This window comes from Panthera pardus, unplaced genomic scaffold, assembly GCF_024362965.1.
Source record: "Panthera pardus isolate Hobbes unplaced genomic scaffold, ASM2436296v1 HiC_scaffold_5, whole genome shotgun sequence".
In the NCBI taxonomy this organism is placed as follows: Eukaryota; Metazoa; Chordata; class Mammalia; order Carnivora; family Felidae; genus Panthera; species Panthera pardus.
Window position 1 is genome coordinate 17410941 of NW_026526980.1, and position 19175 is coordinate 17430115.

The 19175-nt window shown below is 47.5% G+C and overlaps 1 protein-coding gene across 2 annotated transcripts in view; it reads left to right on the forward strand.

Moving 5' to 3' along the window:
* Window positions 1-350: 350 nt before the first annotated feature.
* IL21R (interleukin 21 receptor) overlaps window positions 351-19175 on the forward strand; it is a 33678-nt gene continuing 14853 nt past the window's right edge. Inside the window, exons 1-2 of one of the 2 annotated variants that reach the window (XM_053894413.1) lie at window positions 351-951; window positions 5899-6323. The gene's annotated coding sequence lies outside the window, so the exon portion shown is untranslated. The remainder of the gene's footprint in view (window positions 952-5898; window positions 6324-19175) is intronic. The other variant, XM_019431920.2, reaches the window with a different exon arrangement.

Genomic DNA, 19175 nt, shown 5'->3' on the forward strand with positions numbered 1-19175 from the left:
GGGGTCTCCGGCCCTGGGCCCTCAACTTTCTCTCTGAACTGAGAGTTGGGCTCTCGGGACCACCGGGGCCCCCTGGGTCCACTAACCTACCTCCACACCCCTCTGAGCCTCGGTCGCCACATCTGTGAGAAGCAGTGGCTCACGGGCCCTGCCTGCCTCATAGGTCATGACCGTGAGACCTCGGGGTGGGGGGGGTAACACCACCCATCCGCAAGAGGCAGACATCACCCTGGTGGCCCCAAATGTCTTCCTAGCAGGTGACCTTTGGTGAGCGAGGGCTCTGCCAGGGGCCCGGCCCCCTCCCACCTCTTTCTCACTCCCTCAGGGAGGGGCCAGCTGCTCTGTGGGCAGGGCCTGCGGGGAGAGCTGCTGCTCGCCACATCCTCCCCTGCCTCCCCACCCTGTGCACGCGGCAGGGCAGCAGCCGCGCTCTGACAGACCCATGGGGCTCTGCCAAGTGACCCATGGGCTCCGGGGCCGACTGTTTGCTCCTCCCTGAGTGTGACTGACAGCCACACGGCCGCCTGCCTGCCTGCCTGCCTGTCTCTCTTTGCGTCTGCCCGGCTGGCCACCTGCCTGTCTGCTCGACTTCCCTTCCCCTGTCTGTCCGTCTGCCTGTCTGACCAGCCCTGGTCTGCTGTGGGTCTCTCCCTGGTGCAGTCGATCTCTGTCCTCTGTCTGTGTGTGACCTCCCTGGGATGTGAGCGACCACTGCCTGTGACCCCGGCTGGCTCTCTCTGTGTGGCCTGCCTGCCTAGGGCCCGGGGCCATCCGTCCCGGTGACAGGTCGTAGGCTTGTCTGGCTGGTGACTCAGGACAGGCTGTGGATCCCCACCCCCTACACCCGCCTGCTCCCTCTGACTCCCGTCCCGCGCCCCCACCCCTGGAAGGCCACTGGATTCCCCCCCGAGCACACAGAATGGATTCCTGAGGGAGAAGCTGGGACAGCAGGTAACTCAGCTCCAGCCACTGTTCTCTGCGGGGGGTCTGGCGCCTTCTCTGCCCGAGGTGGGAGGACACAGAGGGGTTTTGCCCCCTCCTCACAGCTGGGGACAGTGAGGCCGGCAGAGCTGGGGCTGGAGTCTCCTGTTCAGCCCAGCCCAGGACGCCCAAAGTGCCTTTTTGTGCGTCTGCGGGAGGCCTGGAGGTCTGGAGGCTGGGACACGGCTGAGATGACCCCGTGAGCTCCAAAAGGCCGGGGCTGCGGGAGGAAAGCCGGTCCCAGGCCAAACGGGATGCCACAGTCACCGCGGTTCCCGGCAGCCGAGGAGGGCAGGGGTGGGCACGGGGGTGACGGCGTGATGGTGTGGCATTTCTAGGGGGCCCCCTCTGGGGAGGGGCATTGGTTTTGGGGGCAGATTCTGGGTTTCAGCGTCTTTGTGTCCTGTAACCCCTCCACACGGATTTCTGTGCCCATTTCACAGACAGAGAACAGGGGCTCCAGGGCCAGAGCGATTTTCCCAAGGAGACTCAACAGCGCGGAGCAGGGCGGGCAGGTGACTCGGAGGCTGGCCCCGTCCTCCACGCTGTCTCCTTCTCACCAAAGCACAGGGGATGGGCCGATGGTGAGAAGCCAAGGGCCCTCTGTGCGTGGAAGAGAGGGAGGCCGGGAGACGCGGGGAGGCTGAGTCTGGAGGCAGGGGTTGAAGTTTGACATGTGGACAGGAGAGGAAAGAAGGAGGAGGCAGACACCTTCCCGGCAGAGCAGCTGGGTGGGGAGAGGCCTCTGGTGGGAACCCTGGACTTCGAGAAGGAACGGCCAGCCTGCGCAGTGGGAGGAGCGGCCCCGGGGCCGGGGGCATTCAAAAGTCACAGGCTGCTCCCCTCAGGACATTTGTATTCCCCCGGGGGGGGGGGGGGAGAGCATGGGTTTAGAAGCACATGGCCGAGTGGGGAAAACCTGGCGGGTTCAAAAGCCGGCCATGCGACTCCCTAGCTGGGTGAACTTGAGCAAGTTTCTGTGCTTCTTCCAACCTCATGGAGCCTCAGTTTTCTCATCTCTAAAATGGGGATGAAGGCAGCTCCATCCCTGTGGGGCTAGTTGTGAAGATTGGGGGGCATAAAAATATGAAAGTTGCCGGTGGGAGATCCGCCCAGGAAGACAGCTTGTTCCACCAGGAAGGGGGGCCCGTGGCAGAGGAGGGCCAGGGTCCAAGAGCGGTGGAAGGTGCGGGGGGCACATTCGAGAACCCGCGATCGGCTTCCCTCAGCCCCCGTGGTTCTGGTCCTCCGAGCGCCGGGGCTCAGCCCGCTGCTGGCACTTGAGGGGCTCCCGTTATCCTTACAACATCAGGTGAGGCCGGGAGCCCATTCAGCCCATTTCACAGATGAGGAGATCGAGGACCCCAGGACCACGTGGCCGTGAGACGCAGAGCTGGGTTTGGGCCACCGGTCCGCTTGACCGCAGGGCCACACTGCCAGACAGGATGGCATAAAAACAAGACTCATAGTCTCGAGAACCCTTCTGAGAAGGGGAGGGACAGGCCTGACGACCTGCTCCCCATGGTGGACTCGAGGGAGCCCTGGTCCTGCCCACCTCACACCTGGGAGGGTGTCTGGATCCTTACCACCCCGCAGTGGAGGAAACCAGGAGCCCGAGTGTTAGGAGAACAAAATCGAGGGCCCGGAGGCGTGGGGTGAACAAGACAAAGCCTGAGCCCTAGGCTGCCACCTGTCCAGTGAAGGGTGGGGGTGGGGGCTGGGGACCACAAAAGGCTTGAGGGCAGTGGGGGCGGGCAGGTGGAGGAGGCCCGTTGAAGAGGAGATGGAAAGAGGGAAGGCACCAGAAGCTTGGGGAGGCACCATTTCCCTCCCTGGTGCCTGATAAATAAATGAATGAAGGGAAGAAGGCATCCTCCACGCAGGGAGGAGAGCCAGTGCCTTCAGAATCCCTTGCGGGCAGGAGTGATAGCTGGGAGGTCCCCCCTGCGGTCAGGTGGGGGGCTGTGGGACCCGTGGCCCGCTTGCCAACACACCTCCACGGGCGATCCCGGGCCCTGGAGGCGGCCAGGACTGGGTGGAGACCCAGCTCCGCCCCCTAGTTCTGGGGTGACCTTGAGTAAACCACTTCACCTCCCTTGAACCTCCGTTTCCCCGTCTCTAACATCCATTTCCGGTTTGTCGTGAGGTTTTATTCTATGCGTAGTTTTTGAGCACCCACTGGGGCGTCAGGCACTGTCCTAGGTCCTGGGGATTCAGTGGCGGAGACAGGGCCAGCGCCATGAGCAGTGGTTCACAAGAAATAGTAGCAATTACGCTTTACCTTAGGGATGGCTGGTAATAATTGCCTTGTTATTCGCTAGAACGCACGGCGTCCCTACCGGCATACACTAAGCCCTCAATAAACGATAGCTCGCATGGTGATTTTACGCTCCCTTGCACAGCTGGGGAAACTGAGGCTCAGAGAGGGGTAGGGTTTTCAGGGTCACCCAGGGAGTCATTCGCAAGCAGAGGGAAGGAAACTGGGGAGAGAGGGGGGAACAGACACTTCGAGGAGAGGCCCCCTCCTCACCCCCTTCTCCCTTGCCCTCTAGGGCACCCCGAAATGCGGAGGCGGGGCTGGGGGTGGGAGCGGAGAGGAGCCCCACCCCCACCCCTGGCTCACAGGTGCCACCGCCCCCACTCCTTGCCTGGGCGCCTGGCCAAAGGGACTTTTGATGACAGCTCATATGCAGGATCTGAGTAAACTTGGAACTTCTGAAACAACCTGAGAATATTCCCCAGGGTGCAGGCAGGGGCCCTGCTGATGCCCCCCCGATGGCCAGGACACCTGCAGCAAGGGGCCTCGCCTGCTGGTCCCCACAGCCCCCAGGAAGGGTCCGGCCACCCGAAGTGTCCCCAGAGAGGTGGGGCAAATACCCCAGCCTGGCTCCCTGCTCAGGCCCCAGTCCTTCCTCGCTGTGTGACCATAGGCAAGGCACTGGGCCTCTCTGGGCCTCTATTTCCTCATCTGCAAGGGGGCTTGATGGTGTACGTTGGGACTAGGGCCTGCCAAGCTTCTCCTGTACGAATCCGTGACACTCAGCCTACTTTGGCCAGGGCAGACTGGCGGGGGGGGGGGGGGCGGGGGGCCTGCCAAGCAGGGGGCCAGACAGAAGGCAGGCTGCCAGCCCTGCCCCCATCCCTCACCCCGCAGCTGCAAACCTCTCTTCTTTCTCCTGGTCTGGCGGGAAGGCGGCTGGAGTGAACGGTTGCCCAGGCTGTGCAGTAGGCAGAGCTCGTTCAGGCTAAAAGAGGCTTCGTGGACCGGGATCCCGGCCTGGCTGGGAGACAGAGGAAGACTGACAGGTTGGGATGGGAACTTCCCCTCATGTTCGGCTCCTACTGCCTAAGCTATGACCCCAGGGTCCTGGGACATCTGTCCTCAGACACCCACAACCCGCCCCTTGCCACTGGCACACAAAAAAAAAATTGTGAAAAAACAACTGACGTTACCCACTCGCCTACAGTGTGCCTGCCCCACACCACCTCGGCCAGGCCAGGGCGCTGCCCCATTCTATGGATGAGGAAAACTGAGTCCCAGAGAAAGGAATGGATATGCCTCAGGGTCCCCCAGGGCCACCAGGCTGATTCTCCCCCAACCTGAGCGCTCTGCTTGGCTAAGAACTTTCTGTATGACCCTGGGCGCCCCGCCATCCCTCTCTGAAGGTTCCTTGTTACTAATCCGATGACAGCAGTCGTGACTGCTCAGACCCCGGGAGCTGAGGGTGTTGCTCAGGGTGGAGGGAAGTTCCTGGGGACCGTGATGAAGCTGATGGGGAAACAGATGTCTCGGGGGCTGCCTGCGGCCCCACTCCTCGCTCCTCGTGTAACTGGACACGGCAACTCTTACCCTCTTTCGTTCGTTTGCCAACTCCTCAGCTACTCGTCGAGCACCCACTGAGTTCCCGGCCCCGTTCTGCGCACTAAGGATACTTTCTTTGGTGAACAAAACAGATGATTTCCCAGCCTCCCGGGGTGGGGGTGGGGGTGGGGGTGGGGGTGGGGGCGGGGCTTATGCTCCGGGACAGAGACAGGTCATAAACACAAAAACAGAAGCGTTTACTGACCTGACCCTAATATTACAACCGTGAAGAAGGAAACAGAAGGATGTGGGGCCCAGAGCACTGCAGGGGAGATCCAGACCAGCCAGCGGCGATCGCCTCCTTGAGGAGGTGACACTGAAGTTGAAACCGGAGGATGAGGAAGCAGAGAAGCACGAGGAAAAGTGTTCTGGACAGAGGCATGTGCCAAGGCCCTGGGGTGGAGGAGGAGAGTGGGAGCACTGGAGATTTTACCCTTATCGACTACGTAAAGATGTTCCAGGCACCAAATTTAAGAGAGTGGAGTCGAAAAGAATAGCAATTCATTTCGGAGTGCACGGTCTATGCAGGTTTTAGCTCCGAGGGTGGGCCTCAGAACCCGTTACCCTTTCACGTGGCCGCCCGTGTCACAAGTGTTTTGAGCCTCCGCTGCGTGTCGGGCACCGGTTCACCCCTGGCGTGGTTCAGCGGTAGCCAAGAGGCACACGGTCCTTGCCTGCCTGTTGCTGCGAACGTCCGTGAAAGCACCCCGAGCAGGGTGCCCTGGCGGAGGGAGAGACCCCAGAGGAAGGAGTGACTCATACTCTTTGGAGGGGTGGGAGACTGCCAGAGGAGGTGACAAGTGAATTGGATTTTGAAGACTGAGTAGGAGGCTGTCAGTCCGCCCCGGAGGGTAGAACGTTCCGGCGGCTGAAAGAACACGTGCAGAGGTGTGGAAGCCAGATGCATGGGGACTGTTGGTGAAGCTGTCGGGAGCCTGGGGTACCTGCAGCTCAGGGTGGGTGCTGGGGGCCAGAGGGAACGAATGTTGGGGCGGGGGGGCAGATCCCGAAATGTGTTGAATGCTGCGCTAAGAAATCCGGGGTCTTCTCTGAAGGGCAATGGGGAGCCACCGAATGACCCAGTTGCAACGGGGACGTGGTTGGGAGGGCCACAGCTGGGTGCCGGAGAGATCAGGGAGGAGGCTGGCAGGAGGGCAGGTGGGCAGAAGTCCTTGAAGCCCAGGGGTAAACTGGGAGCCCTTTCGCCTATGTTCCCTTTCGGGAAGTCCCTCAGTCTTGACACTTCCCCATCTGGCGACCCGTCGGCTTTTGTTTCTGGCATGGCTGGGGAGTCCCTTTTCACCCACCTCGTTTCTCCTCGGTCCCTCTGGGAAACGGGCCGCTTTGCTTTTACCACACTCCTCGCCTACCTTTCACTTTCCAGCCCCAATCCCCTCCCGAGCCCCCCGCTGGAGATGACAGCTGACCTGTGACCCTCCACAATCCCGTTCCTGAAGCGTCAGTGAGGGAAAGACACGGGGTAACCAAAGCTCGGGTTCTTTCCAGTTTGGGGAGGTTGCGAATGCCGCTGCGGGGACCCTCCGGCCCACGTCTGCGCGTGTACACGTTTCTCTTCGATGCCCGGTCTAGAATGGGGTTCTGTTCAGCAGAAGCGTCCCAGGGTGGCCGTGCCGAATGGCACGCACCCCAGAAGACTGAGGGGAGGTTGAGAAGTTTGGGTTACCCTGCGTCCTTCGTAGACACGGCATGGTGTCTGCCTTTCTCATTTTAGCCTTTCCGGGTTGACGTGTAGTGGTGTTACAGAGATGTAAATTTGCATGATGAGTCATGATTTCAAGCAACTTTTACTATGCTTCTTGGCCATTTGGAAGGTCTTCTTTGGTGAAGTGTCTCTTTAAGCTCTTTTCCTTTCTTGCCAAACGGAGTTTTGTGCTGTTTATCGTTGTGTTTAAATAATTTTTTTTTAATATGTATTCATTTATTTTGAGGGAGAGAGAGCAAGCCGGGGAGAGGCAGAGAGAGGGGGAAGAGAGAGTCCCTAGCAGGTTCTTGCACTGTCAGGGCAGAGACGGACGCGGGGCTCGATCTCACAAATCGTGAGATCGTGACCTGAGCCGAAATCAAGGATCGGACGCTTAACCAACTGACCCACCCAGGTGCCCTTGTTTATTGTTTTGTAGGAGTTCTTTACATACTCTGGATACAGATCTATATGTGTGTGTATACACACACACACACACACACACACACACACACACACACAAGCTATATATAGATCACAGATATATAAAAATGATATATAACATATTTTATAATTTATATATATTACATATTATATGTAACTATATAAAATCTGAATTATATATATAATTATATAAAAGAAACCTATATTGTATAGATACAGGTATAATCTCTTCCCATTTCCCTTTTCCATCCTCTTAATGAAATCTTTTGGTGGACAAAAATTCTTAATTTTAATGAGGTTCAATTTATCAGTCTTTTTCTTTATGGCTCGAGCTTTCTATGTGCTGTTTAGGAAGCGTCATCGACCCTAAGGTCATGAAAATATTATCCTCTGCCTCCTTGTGGAAGTTTTATTGTTTCACCTCTGACAATAGGTCTACAAAATATCTGGATTTGTTTTTGTGTATGATATAAAGTGGAGGGTCAAGGTGCATTTTTTCCTCATATGAATATCCAATTGATCTACTGTCTTTTTTTTTTGTTTGTTTTAATCATGCTTTCCCCATGACTTTTCGGTAGTGCCTTTCTTGAAAACCAAATGACTATAAACACCAGTCTATTTCTGGACTCTATTCCTTTCCATTGGCAAGGTTTTTTTTTCCTTTGCAACAATACCACATTATTTTTGATTCTCTAAACTCTTCTCAGGTCTTTGCATTTCTGTATAAATTTGAGCACTGGCTTGTCAATTTCCACCAAAGGAAATCTTGCTGGGGATTTTCTTGAAACTTGAGATTTCATTTGAAACTTTAGTCCAACGAGGGGAGAATGGACATCTTTAAACTGTTTCATTTCTAATTCATGAACATGTATCTCCCTTCATTTATTGATATCTTTAAAAATGTATGTAACTGATATCTCGTAGGCGTCTGTGTAGAGGTCCTGTACGTCTTTCACTGGGGTTCATTAGAGTATTTGATTTCTTATGCTGATGCAAACGGTATCATTTTAATCATGCTTGCTCTTGGTATATAGAAATACACCAGATCTTCTTCGCACTTTCTTAACTTTGTTAACACGCTTTTTCAAACTGGAGCTTCAGATATAGAAAGAAATAGCTACCAAACCCAGTCCCCAGCTGGGGACTTCTTACCTTTGTCTTGTAGTTTTGTTTTGTTTCTTACCTTGTAAGGTTTGCAGGGGGGTTTGCAGACCCCCCCCCCCCCATCTGCTCAGGTCATAAGTGCAAGACAGAGCATCCCAGCTGTGGACTTCATAAACTAGTAACATTTTTGTATCCTCTTAACAAGTTTTGCAGGGACCATACAGATCAGGACAGTATTGTTAAGCGTATGTGTGTTGTTGTATGACCGATCTCTGAAACTTTTTCACCTCATACAACTGAAACTTCATACCCATTGAACCACTCCCCGTTACCCACCACCCCCACCCCCCCCATTCCCCTGAAAAACCACCATTCTGCTTTCTGTTTCTACAAGTCTGATGACTTCAGATCTGTCTTATAAGTAAAATCATGCAGTGTTCGTCTTTTAGTGGTTGGCTTATTTCATTTAGCGTAATGTCCTCAACATTCGTCCACGTTGCAGCCTTCTTTCTTTTTTAAGGCTGAATGATATTCCATCGTATGTGGGTAGCACATTTTCTTTATTCATTCATCAGTTGGTAAACTTAGGTGCCTTTCAGGTCTCGGCTGTTGTGACTAATGCTGCAGGGAACATTGGCGTGCAAGTACCTTTGAGACTCTGTTTTCAATTCTTCTGGATACCTACCCAGAAGTGGGGTGCTGGATTGATCACACGGTGGTTCTCTTTTCGATTTTTTGAGGAGCCCCCACACTGTCTTCGGTCACGCCCGCACCATTGACTAATCCCACAAAGAGGGCATAAGGGTTATGGTTTTTCCACATTCTCACCAACGTTGTATCCAACTTAATAGGTGTGCAGTAATAACTCATTGTGGTTTTGATTTGCATTTCCCTGATGATGAGTGATATCGAGCATCTTTTCATACACCTGTTGGCCATTTTTTTTCAATCTTCTTTGGAGAAATATCTATGCAAGACCTTTAGTCATTTTGCAGTCAGGCCATTTGTTCTGTTTTGTTTTGTTTTGCTACTGAATGGTAGGAGTTCATAATTCTGAATGTATTCAGTATACGGTTTGCAAAATATTTGGTATCATTCTCTAGGTTGTCCTTTCACCTTATTGATTATTTCCTGTGCTACGCAGAGGCTTTTAATGCGGTCCTGTTTGTCTACGTTTGCTTTGTTGTCTGCGTCTTTCTCGTCAGTGTCATAGCCAAGAAATCATTGCCAAGCCCAATGTTCTGAAGTTTTCCCTTATGTTTTCTTCTAGAAGTTTTATAGTTTCAAGGCTTACATATAGGTCTTTAATCCATTTTAAGTTAATTTCTGTGTATGAGGGAAGAGTCCATGCTTCATATTCAGGTTTCCCAGCACCATTTGTTGAAGAGTCCTTCTTCACTGAAGGAGTTCTTCAAAGAAAGAGTCCTTTCTTCATTGGCCATGTATGCAAAGGTTTATTTCCGGGTTCTCTATTTTGCTCCATTGATCTGTATGCCTGCTTTTATGCCAATACCTACTTTGTCTGTCTATGCAGCAGTATGTGCCTGTCTGCCTTTATGTCTATACCTACAGTGATTACCGTAGCTTGGTAATACGTTTTGAAATCAGGAAGTGTGAGGTCTGTAGCTTTGTTCTTCATTGTCAAAGATTGCTTTGATTATTTAGAGTCCTTCGAGATTCCATGTGAATTTTAGGATGGTTTTTTACCTATTTCTGCAAAACATGCCATTGGGATCTTGACAGAAACTGCCTTGAATCTGTAGATTGCTGTGGACATTTTTAGTATTAAGCCTTCCAATCCATGAACATGGGATGTCTTTCCATTTATTTGTGCTTTCTTTTCATTTCTTTTAGCAATGTTTTGTGGTTTTTAGAGTACAAGTCTTTCACCTTCTTGGTTAAATTTCTTCCCAAATATTTTATTGTTTTTGATGCTATTATAAATATTATTTTAATTTCCTTTTGAATTGTTCATTGTTAACATATAGAAATGCAACTGATTTTTGAGTGTTGATTTTATATCATTTGTTAATGAATTTGTGAATTTGTGAATTTGTTAATTAATGAATTTGTTAATGAATTTGTTAATTAGTGTGTGTGTGTGTGTGTGTGTGTGTGTGTGTATGTGTAATCTTTAGAGTTTTCTCTATATAAGGTCATGTCAGCTATGAACAGAGATCATTTTACTTCTTCCTTCCAATTTGACTGCCTTTTTTTTTTTTTTCCCTAATTGCTTTGACTAGGACTTATGGTTCTATATTAAATAGAAGTGGTGAGAGTGGGCATTCTTGCTTTGTTCCTGACCTTAGAGGAAAATCTATCAGTTTTCTACCACTGGGTAAGAGGTTAGCTGTGGCCTTTCATATATGGCCTTTTTTGGGTTGAGATAATTTCCTTCTGTTTCTGGTTTGTTAAATGTCTCTATCATGAAAAGATGTTGAATTTTGTCAAATGCCTTTTCTGCATCAGTTGAAATGATCATGTGATTTGCCTTTTGCTCTATTAATGTGGTGTATTTTTGTATACTGAATCATCTTTGCATCCCAGGGACAAATTCCACTTGATTGTGGCATATAACCATTTTAATATGTTGTTGGATTCCATTTATTAGTATGTTATCAAGGAGTTTTGCATCAGTATTCATCAGGGATATTGGTTTGGAGTTTTCTTTGTCTGGCTTTGATATCGGTATAATGCTGCCCTCCTGAAATGAGTTTGGAATTGTTCTCTTATCTTCCATTTTTCCAGAGTTTGAGAAGGGTTGGCATTAATTCTTCTTAAAATGTTTGGTAGAATTTACCAGTGAGGTCATCTGGTCCTGGGCTTTTCTTTGCTGTGACAGTTTTGGTGACCGAATCAACCTCCTCACTATTTATAGGTCTGTTCAGATTTTCTATTTCTTCATAATTCAGTGTTGGTAGGTTGTATGTTTCGAAGAATTTATCCACTTCTACATTATTGAGTTTGTTGGTGTATAATTATTTGTAGTATTCTCTTACAATCCTTTTTATTTTTGTGGCATCGGTTGCAATGTCTTCTGTTTCTTTTCTGATTTTAGTTACTTGAGTCTTCTCTTACTTTTGTTAGTCTAGCTAAAAGTTTGTCAATTTTGTTGATCTTTAGAAATACAGTAGATTTTTTTTTATATCGTTCTCATATCCAGTATCCTTGTTCAATGATTATTATCCTAATAGTTTGTTAAGTATCTGGACATTTCTAGGTGTTCAGTCCTTATATCATTTTACTCTTTATAGTTTTTTGATCTTTATAAATTTATTTATTTTTCTTGCCTTACTGCATTGACTGGGGCCTCCAGGATAAGACACGCGTCTTTTTCCTGCCCTCAAGTATATCATGTTCAGTATTTGACCATGACACATGATGTTGGTTGTGTATATTATGCACACATGCCTGTCTGTGCGCTCCTTATCAGATCAAAGAAGATTCCTTCTATTCCTGGTTTTTTGAGAGTGTTTTAAAAAATCACGAATGGGTGTTACAACTTTTTAAATGTGTTTTCTGGACCTGTTAAATTAGGATACACATTTTCTTTCTTATTTTCCTAATGTGATGACATAGATTACTGACTTTCAAATGTCAACCTAACCTTGTATTCCTGAAATAAACCTCACGTGATAATGATGTGTATCACATATACACATATACATATTTTGTGTATATCGTTACCTTTGATTTGTTAATATTTTGTCTGTATATTTATGAGAACGATTGACCTATAATTTTACTTTCTTTCTTTTTATTAAAAATTTTTTTTTAACATTTATTTATTTTTGAGAGACAGAGAGAGACAGCATGAGCAGGGGAGGGGCAGAGAGAGGGAGACACAGAATCCAACACAGGCTCCAGGCTCCGAGCTGTCAGCACAGAGCCCGACGCGGGGCTCGAACTCACAAACTGCGAGATCATGACCTGAGCCGAAGTCAGTCGCCTAACTGGCTGAGCCACCCAGGAGCCCCTAATTTTACTTTCTTTTAATGTCAAGGTGTTAAATTTTATTTTTATTATTTATTTTTTATTTTAGAGAGAGAGAGCGAGAAGGAGCACAAGCAGGGGAGAGGGGCAGAAGGAGAGAGAGGGAATCTCGAGCAGGCTCCAAGCTCACTGGGGAGCCCAACGTGGGGCTCAATCCCATGACCCTGGGATCGTGACCTGAGCTAAAATCAAGAGTCGGATGCTCAACTGACTGAGCCAGCAAGGTGCCCCTTAGTGTCAAGTTTTGATACAAAGTTACGTCTTTCATTCTAGGGTTAGTTCACTTACATTTGATGAAAGTACTGACGTGTTTGGGATTAAATCCACCATCTTTTGCTATTCGTTTTCCTTTTGTCTATTCTTAACTCCTTTTTTCTTCTTTGTTTCGTTTTTTGGAAGAATAAAATTTATTTTTTTTTTTTATTATTTAAAAAAAATTTTTTTTTTATAACGTTAATTTATTTTTGAGACAGAGAGACACAGAGCACGAACGGGGGAAGGGCAGAGAGAGAGGGAGACACAGAATTGGAAGCAGGCTCCAGGCTCTGAGCCATCAGCACAGAGCCCGACGCGGGGCTCGAACTCACATACCGCGAGATCGTGACCTGAGCCGAAGTCGGACGCTCAACCGACTGAGCCACCCAGGCACCCCTGGAAGAATAAAATTTAAAACATTAGTATTGTATGTTTCTTTTCTGTTTTATTTTCTTTTATAATTTTTTAGGGCTTATCTTAGAGATTACAATATGCATATTTGATTTTTTTGTTTTGAGTCTACTTTGTGTTGGTCCTTTTATCACTTCCCAGACAATACAGTAACCTTTAACTTTATTCACTCCTTACCTTTGGGGCATCACGGTAATGTGTTTCAATTCTGCATAAGTTTAACCTTCCTAAGACATTATCAGCCTATCAGTGACAAGTTAGCGTCTATTAGTGACAAATTCTCTCAGGTGTTTTGCTTTGTTTTGCTTCGAAAAATCTCTTTATTTTTAAAGATTCACATTTTTTAAAAATCGCAATTAAGATCCAATTCACGGATTTATTTATTCACTTTTTAACAGTGTACGATTAAGCGGTTGTTAGTACATTCACAAAGTTGTGCGACCATCAGCCCTGCTAACTGCACAATATTTTCAACACCCAAAGAAAAATAAAAAAGCCATACCCATTAGCCATCATCCGCCATTCCCTCTCCTTCCAAAGCTCCAGCCCCTGGCAACCACTAATCTCTTTCCTGGCTCTATGAAGCTGCCTGTGCTAGAAATGTCATGTAAATGGAGTCGTACAATATGTGGCTTTTTGTGCCCGGTTTCTTTACCTCAGTATCAATTTTCAAGATGCATCTGTGTTGAGGCATGTGTTACTACTTTATTCATCTTTATGGCTGAATAATAATCTGTTCTATGGTTATTCTATGCTTTGTCCATTCAACCGAAGGACATTGGGGCTGCTTCAAGTTTGGGACTGTTATGAACAATGCTGTTGTGAATATTCAGGTACAGAGGTTTTTTTTAATGGGCGTATGTTTTCAATTCCTTTTACTGTGTACCTAGAAGTCAGTTTGCTTTGCCATGTGGTAACCCTATATGAACTTTTTGAGAAACTTTTAAACTGCTTTCTATGGCAAATGTACCATTTTTAAAAAATCTTTTTAACATTTATTTATTTTTTGAGAGAGAGAGAGAGAGAGCAAGCAGGGGAGGGGCAGAGAGAGAGGGAGACACAGAATCGGAAGCAGGCTCCGGGCTCTGAGCTGTCAGCACAGAGCCCGACGTGGGGCTCGAACTCACGAACTGTGAGATCAGGACCTGAACTGAAGTCAGACACCCAGCTGACTGAGCGTCCCAGCAAATGTATCATTTTACAATCCCATGAGCAATGTATAAGGATTCCAAAACGCTACATCCTTTTCCCCCACTTTTAATATTTCTGTCTTTAAAATCGCCATCTAGTGGGTGTTATTTGAGTTTCCCTAATGACTAATGATGATGAGCATCTTCTCATATGTTCATTGCTCATGAGTATAACTTCTTTGGAGAAATGTCCGTTCAAATATTTTGTACAATTTAAAATTGCGTTATCTTTTCGATCTTGAGTTGTAAGAACCCTTTAAATATCCTGATACTAGAGCCCTAACAAATATATAATTTAAAAATATTTTTTCTCAGGGGCGCCTGGGTGGCTCAGTCAGTTAAACGTCCAACCCTTGGTTTTGGCTCAGGTTGTGATCTCATGGTTTGTGAGTTCAAGCCCCGCGTCGGGCTCTGTGCTGACGGTGGGGAGCCTGCCTGGGATTCTTGCTTTCCCCGCTCTCTCCGCCCCTCCCCTACTCCCCCTCTCTGTGTCTCTCTCTCAAAAATAAAGAAACTATAAAAAAAAATAAATAAACATAAACAAAATCCAATTTTTTTTTCTCATTTTGTATATTGCCTTTTCACTTTCTTGCTAGTGTCTTTTGATGCATAAAAGTTTTAACTTTTGAAGTAGTCCAATGTATCTATTTTTTCTTTGATCCTTGTGCTTTCGGGGTCATAGCTAAGAAACTACTATGTGATCAAGGTCACCAAGAGTTCCACCCGTGTTCTATTTTTAAAGTTTAATAGTTCTCCCTCTTACAGCGCGGTCTTCAAACCATTTTGAGTTAGCTTTTGTATATGGTGTGAGATGGGAGTCCAATTTCACGCTATTGCGTGTGGATGTCCCATTGTCCCAGCACTGTTGGTTTCAAAGGCTATTTACCCCCAGCAAATTGTCTTGGTACCCTTGTCAAATATCACTTGAACACGAACGTATAAGTTTCTCCCTGGACTTTGAATTCGATTCCATTGATCTATATACAGGTTAATATCATACTCTGTTGATTGGTGTAGTCTTGTAGTAGGCTTTGAAATAGAGAAGTCTGAGTCCTTCAATTTTGTTCTTCTGTTTCAAGATTATTGTGTCTATGCTGGCCCTCCGTATCTCCATATGAATTTTAAGATCAGCTTTTTAACTTCTGCAAAAGAGCCAGCTGGGCTTTTTATAGGGATAACTTTGAATCCGTTGGTCGTTTGGAGAAGTCATCTTAACAATACTGAGTCTTCCAATGCATGAACGTGGGATAGCCTTCCATTTATTTGGGTCTTCTATCATTCTTTCAACAATGTTTAGTAGTTTTCGGTGTGCAAGTCTTGCACTTTTGTTAAATTTCTATTTCATTCTTTTTGATATTATTGTAAGTGAAATAAATTACTTTCTTTTTTTTTAAATGCATATCTAGTGTTGAAAGAGAGAGAGAGACGGAACAGGGGAGGGGCAGAGAGAGAGAGGGAGACACAGAATCCAAAGCAGGCTCCAGGCTCCGACGTGTCAGTACTGAGCCCGACCCAGGGCTCGAACTCGCGAACCACGAGACCGTGACCTGAGCCAAAGTCCAGCGCTTAACCAACTGAGCCACCCAGGAGCCCTGAAATTACGTTCTTCATCACACATTCAGATTGTTCATTCCTGTTGTACAAAGATACAATTGGTTTTTCATGTTGCTCTTGTATCCTGCAACCCTGCTAAACTGACTTATTGGGCCTAATAGTTTTTGTTTATTTGTGTGTTTTGTTTCACTTTGGCTTTTTGGTGTGGATTCTCCAGAATGTATATGCAAGATCATGTCATCTGCAAACAGAAATGCTTTACGTCTTCTTGTCCAATCAGGATGACTTTTATTTCTTTCTCTTGACTGGTTGTCTTGGCTAGAATTTCCCGTACAACGTTTAATAGACATCATGAGAGTGGACATCTTGGTCTTGTTTATGATCTTACAGGAAAAGCTCTCAGTTTTTCACCATTAAGTATAATGTTGACTGTGGGATTTTAGTAGATCTTTTTTTTTTTTTCATATTGAGCTTGCCTTATTTTTGCGAAGGATTTTTTTTTTATATAAAATTCTAAGTTGGCTTTTAGTATGTATTTTTCTTTAAATGTTTAAATAGTTTTCCTATCATCTGTGTAGAGTGTGGGTTTTGTTTGCTTGTTTGATCGTTTTTGTATTTGTCCTTCTTGAGGTTTGTAAGACTTTTCAAATCTTTGGATTAATGTCTTTTCCTACTTTTGAAAAATTCTTAACCAACGTCTCTATTATTGCTTCCAACTTGTTCTGTCTCCTCGATGTTCTAAATCCATGTATGTGGGACATCTTTGCAATGGATATGTCTCTTTTGCTCTTTTCTGTATTCCTAAACATTCTTTTTCTTTGCATGCTTCAGTCTGAGTATTTTCCATTCCAGCTCACCAATCCTCTCTTCTAATGTTACTAATCTGTTGCTAAATTCATTCAATTCTTATAAATTTCGATTAATTGAATTTTCTTAGTGCTGGGGCTCCTACTTTTAAATAGGTTCTAGATTTCTGGTGGAATTCTTGAACATCCTCATCCGGGTTCTTTTAAATCGTGTTAGATAATGCCACTTTCTGAATCGCCCACGTGTCCGTTTCTATTTTCCTCTTGGTTTTTGGTCATTTGGTACTGTTTCCTGGTCTGCCTTGTCAATTTAATTGAATGCTGGACATTGTGCATGAAAAATATAGAGGCTTTGAGTGAAGCTAACTTTTTCCACATAGGTTCTAACTTTCTCCTAGCAGACAGGCAGGTCATTTGGATGCAGTCACAGCTCAACGGGTCCTGACTTTTCCTTATTCCCAAGGTATACCCTTTCCCGAATAACTGGGTATTTACCAGGTCCCATCTTCCTTGTCAGGCCCTGAACCCCAAGACTTCCCTCAGCCTTGTGAAATTGTCAAAATCTCTTCTTCGGTTTTCAGCCTCTTGCCAGATTCTCTCTGCTGCTGGCTCATTTGCAATGACTTGGCAAATGATTTGAGGGGAAATTGCGTGCAGGATTCCAATGCATTTTTTTTGCTGTCTCTCTGGAACCCTGGCCTCTCAACTACGCTCTAACTTGGTCGCTCTCTCTCGTGTCTTCTCACGTTTTTTTCTTGCTTAGTAGCTGTTCTCGACTGTAGGGCTTCTGTCTGATACCAGCTACTCCACCGTAGCCAGAAATGGAAGTCCCCCTTCACGTTTTATTTTTGCAAATACGAGATTAACTGACACGTGAACTTTTATGAAACAGTTCGGTCGTACAAAAAGGTGTATCAGATAACAGAGTCAACACCCATATGGGGGAGCTTGGCTCGGTTTCACCAAACTGTTGACACATTTGGATACCACCCCCCCATCCCATCCCCTCCTTTTCTACACTGTTCAGTTTGATATTTTTCTTATCGTCCCCTTGAATTTCCTTATACGGCCAGGACACAGGTATGTTCACCTAAACGACAGAGAGAGCGCTGTTTTACGCAGTGTTTTGTGCCATAGATGGTCTTACATGCATTTCTGCTTATTTTATTTTATCTTCATCATGCATTTTGCTTGTGGGGGTCGCTTGCTTTGTTGGTGCGGAGCTACGATTCATTTTCACACGGAGCGCTCACACCACACCTTATCTTTCCCTTCTCTCGCGGAAGGGTATCCACACTATTTCCCAGACACCAATGGCCGTCAATAGGTGTTTGTTTCCATGACACCGTGTCCTCAGCGCCACGCGATGTTGTCAGCCTTTGAATTGCCACCGACTAGTAAAATTAAACGGCACGCCGTTGTGGTTTTCATTTGCATGTCTTTCTTGACTGTGAGGTTAAGCACTTTCTGATCCCGTGGCCCCTGCTTCTCCTGCTTCTGATTTGCGACCTCCAAGCTTCTCTACTTCCCTAGAATCTCCTGGAATTCAGCTTTTAGTCTGAACTACTACAACCCCTGAACTCCGAGCCTGGTGGATCAACACCCCTCCGGGGCTCCGGTCCATCCCCATTTTACAGACGAGAACACAGAGAATCAGAGGGGCCAGCAACTTGCCCAAGGACGCACAGTTGGGATCCGGGCGCCCTTCACTCCTCTGTAGGAGACCCCAGCGGTAGGCGCTCCCACAGGGGGTCCCACCGCAGGAAGGCGCTTAGGGGACCCTCTGCCCTTCGCTCAGAAAGCACGCGGGTGGTTTGGTGTGCACCTGGGGAGAAAGTGCTGTTGTCCTCACGACTCAGCCTGAGCATGAAGACCCACCGAGGGGCAGATTCTGGCGCAGGGAGAGCGCGATGGGACCGGGGAGGAGGCCTTTACCATTCTGGGCTGTTCTTTCCCAAATGGAGGGGCTGATTTTAGGTGTGAAATATCCCTGCACCCCCGAATGAAAGAGTTAGGCCTTTTTCAGTCTTCTTTTAGTCCTCTGATCCGGGAAGTGGTGGGAATCTCCGTTTGGCGCTATGTGGCCCTCGACACCCCTCTGATGCTCTTGAATCCTCCTTTTTGATGGTCGCGGGCGGGATTGCCCCACCTGCACGTGCCAGGCAGGAGATGGCATCTCACCCAAATTCAGTTGCTCTCTTTTGTTTCCCTTGCGTTTAGTTTTACAGCCGAGCAACCATTTTGTTTAAGAAACACCAACAGAACATCTACACGTATGTTGGGCACTGTTCCCGAGGCTTTACAAACACTGAGTAACGTACTTCTCCCAGGGCCCCTCCGAGGTGGGTACGGTTAGGATTGTCTCCATTTCACTGATGAGGACTCTGAGGCCCAGGAACCTTCCCTGAGGTCACACCGCCTATAAACGGCAGTGCTGGGGTCTGAGCTGAGGCAGGCTGGCCCTGAGCCTGTGTTTTAACCACCGCGGTGCACACGGTCTCTCCGTTTCATACGAGTTACCTGTTGATTGCACGGATTCATTTCCTTTCGGGACATGTTGATTGGAGCCAGAAATGGAAGGCAAGGTAAAGATCATTAGCAAGTAGATAATAGCACCCGTGAAAACCTTGAAGGCAGTTAAGTGGCAGGCGTTCTGGAACATTCCAAGGAGGCTTCACGGATACAAAGGTAGAGGAAGGGGGCCACGAAGACTGAGTTTAGAGGGTCGGGAGGGGGAAAGGTGTTCAAGGAGAAGACTCAGCACAAGAATTCGCCTCATGCAAAGGCAGAGAGGCATGATGGGGCCTCAGTGCTAAGGGGGTGCTGAGTAATTCACAGAAGCTGGCCAGTAATTGCAAGAACCCAACACCTTT